At 34.8% G+C, this 6,708-nt stretch overlaps 1 pseudogene; it reads left to right on the forward strand.

Annotated features, from left to right (window-relative positions):
* On the forward strand, positions 1–962 carry LOC125124186 (olfactory receptor 2T29-like; annotated as a pseudogene).
* The last annotated feature ends 5,746 nt before the right edge of the window (positions 963–6,708 follow it).

Genomic DNA, 6,708 nt, shown 5'->3' on the forward strand with positions numbered 1-6,708 from the left:
ATGGAAAACTCCACCTGGGTAGCCAACCACACTGGACAGTTGGATTCATCCTCCAGGGACTCTTCAGTCAATCCAAGCACCCAGCTCTCCTTTGCACAGTCATTTTTGTGTTTTTCCTGGTGGCCTTATCTGGGAATAGCATCCTTATCTTTCTGATTCATTCTAATGCCCATCTTCATACCCCCATGTACTTTTTCATCAGCCAGTTGTCTCTCATGGATGTGATGTACATTTCTGTCACTGTGCCCAAGATGCTCATGGACCAGGTCATGGGCATGAATAAGATCTCAGCCCCTGAATGTGGAATGCAGATGTTTTTCTATTTGACTCTAGTAGGGTCAGAATTTTTCCTTCTGGCTACTATGGCCTATGACCACTATGTGGCCATCTGCCATCCACTCCACTATTCTATTCTTATGGATCATAAGGTGTGTTTCCTCTTGGTATCCAGCTGCTGGTTCCTAGGATCAGTGGATGGCTTTATGCTCACACCCATCACCATGACCTTCCCCTTCTGCAGATCCTGGGAGATCCATCATTTCTTCTGTGAGGTCCCTGCTGTAATGAAGCTTTCCTGCTCAGACACATCCATCTATGAGACACTTATGTACCTGTGTTGTACCCTCATGCTCCTCATCCCTTTCACAATCATTTCAAGCTCCTACTCCTTCATCCTCCTCACCATCCACAGAATGAATTCAGCAGAGGGTCAGAAGAAGGCCTTTATGACTTGCTCTTCCCACATGACTGTGGTCATCCTCTTCTATGGGGCTGCCATCTACACCTACATGCTCCCTACCTCCTACCACACTCCTGAGAAAGACATGGTTGTATCTGCTTTATACACCATACTCACTCCTGTGTTAAACCCTTTAATCTATAGCTTTAGGAATAAGGATGTCACAGAGGCTCTAAAGAAAATGTTGAATGGGGGATTTGTCTTTCAATTTACTATGAAGTAAGATGTTTTTATATTAATGGCTTATTTTTCTTTACCTATCAGAAATTTAAGATTTTGCATCAATATTATTCTTCAGATTCTCCTACCATAATATGTCATACCATATTCATGTTTTTTTTTACTTTTTCTTATTTTTTTAAATTTTGTTGAAATATAGTTGATTTAAAATGTGATAATTTCCAGTTACAGAAAAGTGATTCAGTTATACACATATACCCATTCCCATATAGGCTATCACAGAATACAGTAGAGTTCTCTGTTCCACACAGCAATTTACTGTTGACAATCCATTAGAGGAATTATTTCCCTGTACTAGAAAGCTCTAATTTTTACACTCCTACTATGTACACATTATTTTTTCCATCTGTGTTAAATCCATATTACATACTTCTGATAACTACACAGTGATTCTGTGAGAGTATTCATATACCTAGGAAATTCATAACTAAAATATTCAGAGGAAAATAATCATAAAGCATGCAACTAGTTAGAGATGAAGAGAAAAAAGGTGAAGAAAAAGGGGTATAATGTTAACAGGTGAATCTAGGTGAAACCTATGTGTATTAATTGTACTACTACTATTATTCATGGTGTCAATGTATATTTGAAATTACTTAGAATAAAGGGTCAAGTACCAACTGTTCCTTCCATTTTTTAGTTCCTACCTTCTGCTTGGTGGCAATGTATTTGACAAATTAGAAACCTATTAATGTGGCTGATCATCAGTCGGACAACTCAGTCTTGTGACTTCTTTTATTGAAGGCTACTTTCTTCTTCATGGTCCAACCATGATGGAATCTAGTTGGTGTTACTTCTCTTAAAATGTTAGCACCAAGTGCGCTCTTGGAAATCCAATACATCATGAAGTACTGTGGGAAAAATGTCAACCCCAAATGGAAGGAATAGTATTAACCCCAATAGTCCATCATGCAGGGAACATGAGATGGTATCTAAACTGAGATTTGAATTATGTAACTTATACAAGCAAGAGAGGAAGAACATCAAACATTCAATCCTTCATTAACTTAATCATTTGTTATACTATATTATGATTATTAAAATCATAGTTAAGTGAGTTTAGAATCAGTTGGTATCACTAAGTAATGTGAAGTAAGTGTATTTTGTGGAAATAGTTTTAATAAAATACATAAGTTGTTTTGATGGTAATGGAGGAAGGGTACAGGACATAAATATACATCAATCCTACCTCTGATGAATGAGTTCAGCCAAATAAAAGGGGACTGAAAGAAAACCTTGAAGCTCAGTGTTGAATGGTGACTAGGTGCTATCCTCAGGTGAATACAGGGGGCTGAGATGGGGGCACTTGCACAGGGACCAGATGCCATGGAGAAAAAAGGAGCCAGTGTAAAAGTAAAATGGTTGATCAAGCAGGAGGGTTAAATGTTCCAATAACACCTCCACTCCTGACTCATATTTTAGTAGTGCTTCTTGTCCTTTTGTGATCCAGAGTTTTTAAAACAACAACAAAAAAATAGTAATGAAATGATATGACCTGCATTGTGAAAAATTTTAAATTGTGGCATTCATTTAGAGAAGTGCAACACTTGCCTACAGTGCTATTTAAGTAGCTATGCAAAACAACAGTGTAAAATTATCAAACTCCAGAAAGAATTCATGTGTTTGTACTCATGATGCATCAGTACTTATACAATCATTTATATCCCCATTGAAAAAAGCCCTCAAGGGAGGTGTCATTGTGGCTTAGTGTAAATGAACCCAACTAGTATCCATGAGTATGTGGGTTCAGTCCCTAGCCTAGCTCTGTGTTAAGTATCATGGCATTGCCATGAGCTCTGGCATAAGTCGAAGATGCTATTCAGATCCTGTGTTTCTGTGGCTGTCTTGTAGGCTGTGGTGTTGCTGTGGCTGTGGTGAAAATTCTTACCCCCACCCACCCTAGTCTAGGAACCCCTAGTCTAGGAATGTCCATATGCCATGCATGTGGTCCTAAAAAATAAATAAGTAAAAATAAAAATGAATTTTTAAATTAAAAAAAATTAAAAGACCTCAGGATTCTACATACTCCAAAGGACACTCTGGATAATGATTTAAATTCTTACCAAATTTAGGAGTAAACCATCATAGATTAGATAAAGAAGTTTGCATTATTTTTAACAAATATTCCAGTGTTTAAAGAGATTTCAAAAGTTTGAAGCAATAGGAGGAGCAAAATAAGTTTTCTAGGCATAACCCAGGAAATAAGTAAACAAAATTAGGTGTCTTGGAATTCACACTTAACACAATTTTGGTTTTCTATTTTAGCTCTTAGTTTATTATTTTAAAACCAAATAATATCTGTATATGTTTGATGCAGAGTTCATAAAAGGTAAACCTCTAATATTATGTCTATGAGCCAAAAGTTGTGTCAAGGCATATCTCATTTCACTGTGCTTTGTTTTATTCTGCTTTAGAGATATTGGATTTTTTTTTTATATTGGGTTTGTGGCAGCCCTGTTAAGCAAGTCTATTGGTGCCATTTTTTCAACATCATCTGCTCACTTTATGTCTGTTTGTCATATTTTGGTAATTTTTGCAATGTTTCAAAATTTTTATCATTAATGGAAGGCCAAAATAATGGTTATTATTAGTTTAGCAATAAGGTATTTTAAATTAAATTATATACATTGTTCTCCCAGAAAAAAAATGCTATTGCACACTGAATACAGTACAGTGTAACATAACTTTTATATGTACTGGAAAGCCAAAAAATTTATGTTACCTTATTGCAATATTCACTCATTATAAAGATCTGGAGCTAACCCTCAATATCTCCAAGGTTTGCCTGTAATTTAAAATTCTTTTTTAATGAGTAAAGTGATTATTTATTTGAAACATGATTTTTTAACATAGCAATTGTCTTAAGTATCTTAAGAGTTCAGTGAAATAGACTGGTTCATATTTCATAGGATGGATACATCCTCATTTTAAAAATAAATTAACTATTATCAAAAATAACATTAAAAAACCTATGAATATATTATACACTTTTTAATTTAATAAATGAGTGTCTTGTGCATATATCTTTCTTCACATCTATCATTATGTTAATAGGACATATCACCAGAAGAGGATTTTTATTCCAATGACCAATGAATTTGATGCAAAGTGATAATCTGTATAATATTGAAGTCTAGGTTAATTTAGCATCCACCAGCTATGTAGAAAGAGGACCAGTTCCTCATATTCCCATTGTGTTCTATCCTTCCCCTCAGGTTTGTTGGCTCTTCCAAGTCTATTCTGCAACCAAGGGAGACTACTCATCCCTTTTGCCCTCTGGATGATTTGGTTAATGAGAGATCCCAGTAAGTGATTGGAGGGTGGGAACAAACTGAATTCTGGGTGTTTATTCCTCCGTATCTTTTCTGTCAGGCTGTGACCAGCATGACAAAGTTCCAACCCCTAGGGTCCAGGTCACCCAAGTGGTCTGCTAGTGGATACTGGAAACTGTTGCTCCTCCTACTACCCTCAGGGTCAAGGCTAGAAAGAACTTCCCCCTGTTACTGACTTTGGGTCATTCTCCATCTCTTGATGAAAATTCTTATTCCCACCCACCATTTTTCTACTTCTTTTTTTTTAGAGCACCGTCTGCAGCATATGGACATGCCCAGGCAAGGGCTCAAATTTGGGGCTGCATCTGCTGGCCTATGCCAAAGCCACAGCCTTGCCATTTCTGAGCTTTTTATGCAAACTACACCATAGCTCATGGCAACGCTGGATCCTTAACCCATTGAGTGGGTTCAGTGATGAAACCTGAGTTATGGATACTAGTTGGGTTCATGACTGCTGAGCCACAATGGAAACTGCCATCTTCCATCTCGTTGTAGCCACTCACTGATATTGTCTATACTATGCATATGTTTCCCCCAATATTATTGATGAATCTAGATTATATATTTGGTTTATATTCTTTAATTTTGATTTAATATATTTTTATAATTTCATTGTCCTATATAGTTCCTAAAAGCTGCTTGAGTCTTCAAAATCTTTGTTAATTTTTGACTAAGTAGCTTGGCATCTAACTTGTTTGCCTTATATATGTTATTAACATCAATCCTTTGTTATATATGTTGTGCTTTGTTACAAGTGAGACTTTGATATATGTTTAATGTTTTCTTGTTGTACAGATATTCCTTAATAGAGTCAAATATGTCGCTCATTCTTTTCTAGTTTGAAATTTCATATCCTATTTATAAAACCTTCTCTGTCACAGTAAGTGAAATTGATTTTTCTGCTGTTTTCTAATACATTCTGTTATATGTACATGTACCTCATTTATATGCATGAATTTCTTTTTATTATTCTGACATGCACATCTAATTTTATTTTTATTTTTTGAGATAGAGTCCCCATGAAAATTACCATTTGAATCATTTTAAGCCTTTTTGTGTATTCACAATACTGTTAAACTATTAGCAATACCAAATTCCAGAGAGATACAAAGAAAGAGAGAGTTGTGGTTATGCGCATATTCATTTTAAGGAATTATTATACATAACTATTAAGTTAAAAAGGCTGACATTGTTAGGGCAGAAAGGCAAGCTGGGAATTTAAATAGTAGTTGAGGCCTTGAGTCTGAATTCTATAGGACACATCAACAGCCTGGAAACCTAAGTAGCATTTCTACACTGCAGCATTGATGCAGAATACCTTCTCCTCTGAGGGACTCACACAGTTCTGCTCTTAGGGCCTGATATGAGGCCCAGACACATTATGGAGGATAATCTGCTTTATTTACAGGCTTATTTTGTTTTTGTTTTTAATTTTTAATGAATAGTTAAATTATGCATTAAACCCCTTTTTTCTCTTAAAAAAGTCTAAATACAAATCACTTTCTGTTTTTTTATTTTTCTTTGAAACTAACATTTTATTTATTTTTAATGATTTTTATTTTTTCCATTATTAGCTGGTTTACAGTGTTCTGTCAGTTTTCTACTGTACAGCAAAGTGACCCAGTCACACATATATATGCATTCTTTTTCTCACACTATCTTCCATCATGCTCCATCACAAGTGACTGGATATAGTTCCCAGTGCTATACAGCAGTCTCTCATTGCTTATACACTCCAATGCAATAGTTTGCATCTATTAACCCCCAATTCCCTGTTTAGATTGAGCAGATTTTAGCTCAAAGATGTCTTTGAATAAAATTTGTTGTTTTTTTTTCTAAATGTAATTAATTAACACACTCCAAAAATTTATATTACATTACAAATAAAATGTTTTGAAAAAGTAACTTCCCTTGACAGAGGTGTGAATAGAACAGGCACTGGTGTTTTAGTAACTTTAGGTTTCTTGATATGGTGCTGCTTATATAGACAACGGTTTGTTTTGTGATCTGTGGAATTTCTGAATCTATGGTACAATTCATTAAATTATCTTTTTTGTGACATAAAATTATATATTTCATGTATACAATTTCATATGGTTATATTTAAGTATACACCCAGGAAACAACCAACATAGTCAAACATAAATTTATCCATCACTACCAAAAGTTTCCTTTCACCCCTATTAGTTCTTCTGTTTTTCCTTTTATGGTAAGAGCATTTAACACAAGATCTATACTCTTAGAAAATTTTGAATTATATAATAAAGTGCTGTATTACAATTATTCATCTTGTATAATAAAAATTTATATTGTCCAACAAATTTCATATCGCATTTCATATCTTACAACATTTTAAAAATCTATTTGTTAACCAATAGACATTTAGTGTGCTTTCAT

Source organism: Phacochoerus africanus, chromosome 4 (assembly GCF_016906955.1).
Source record: "Phacochoerus africanus isolate WHEZ1 chromosome 4, ROS_Pafr_v1, whole genome shotgun sequence".
Lineage (NCBI taxonomy): Eukaryota > Metazoa > Chordata > Mammalia > Artiodactyla > Suidae > Phacochoerus > Phacochoerus africanus.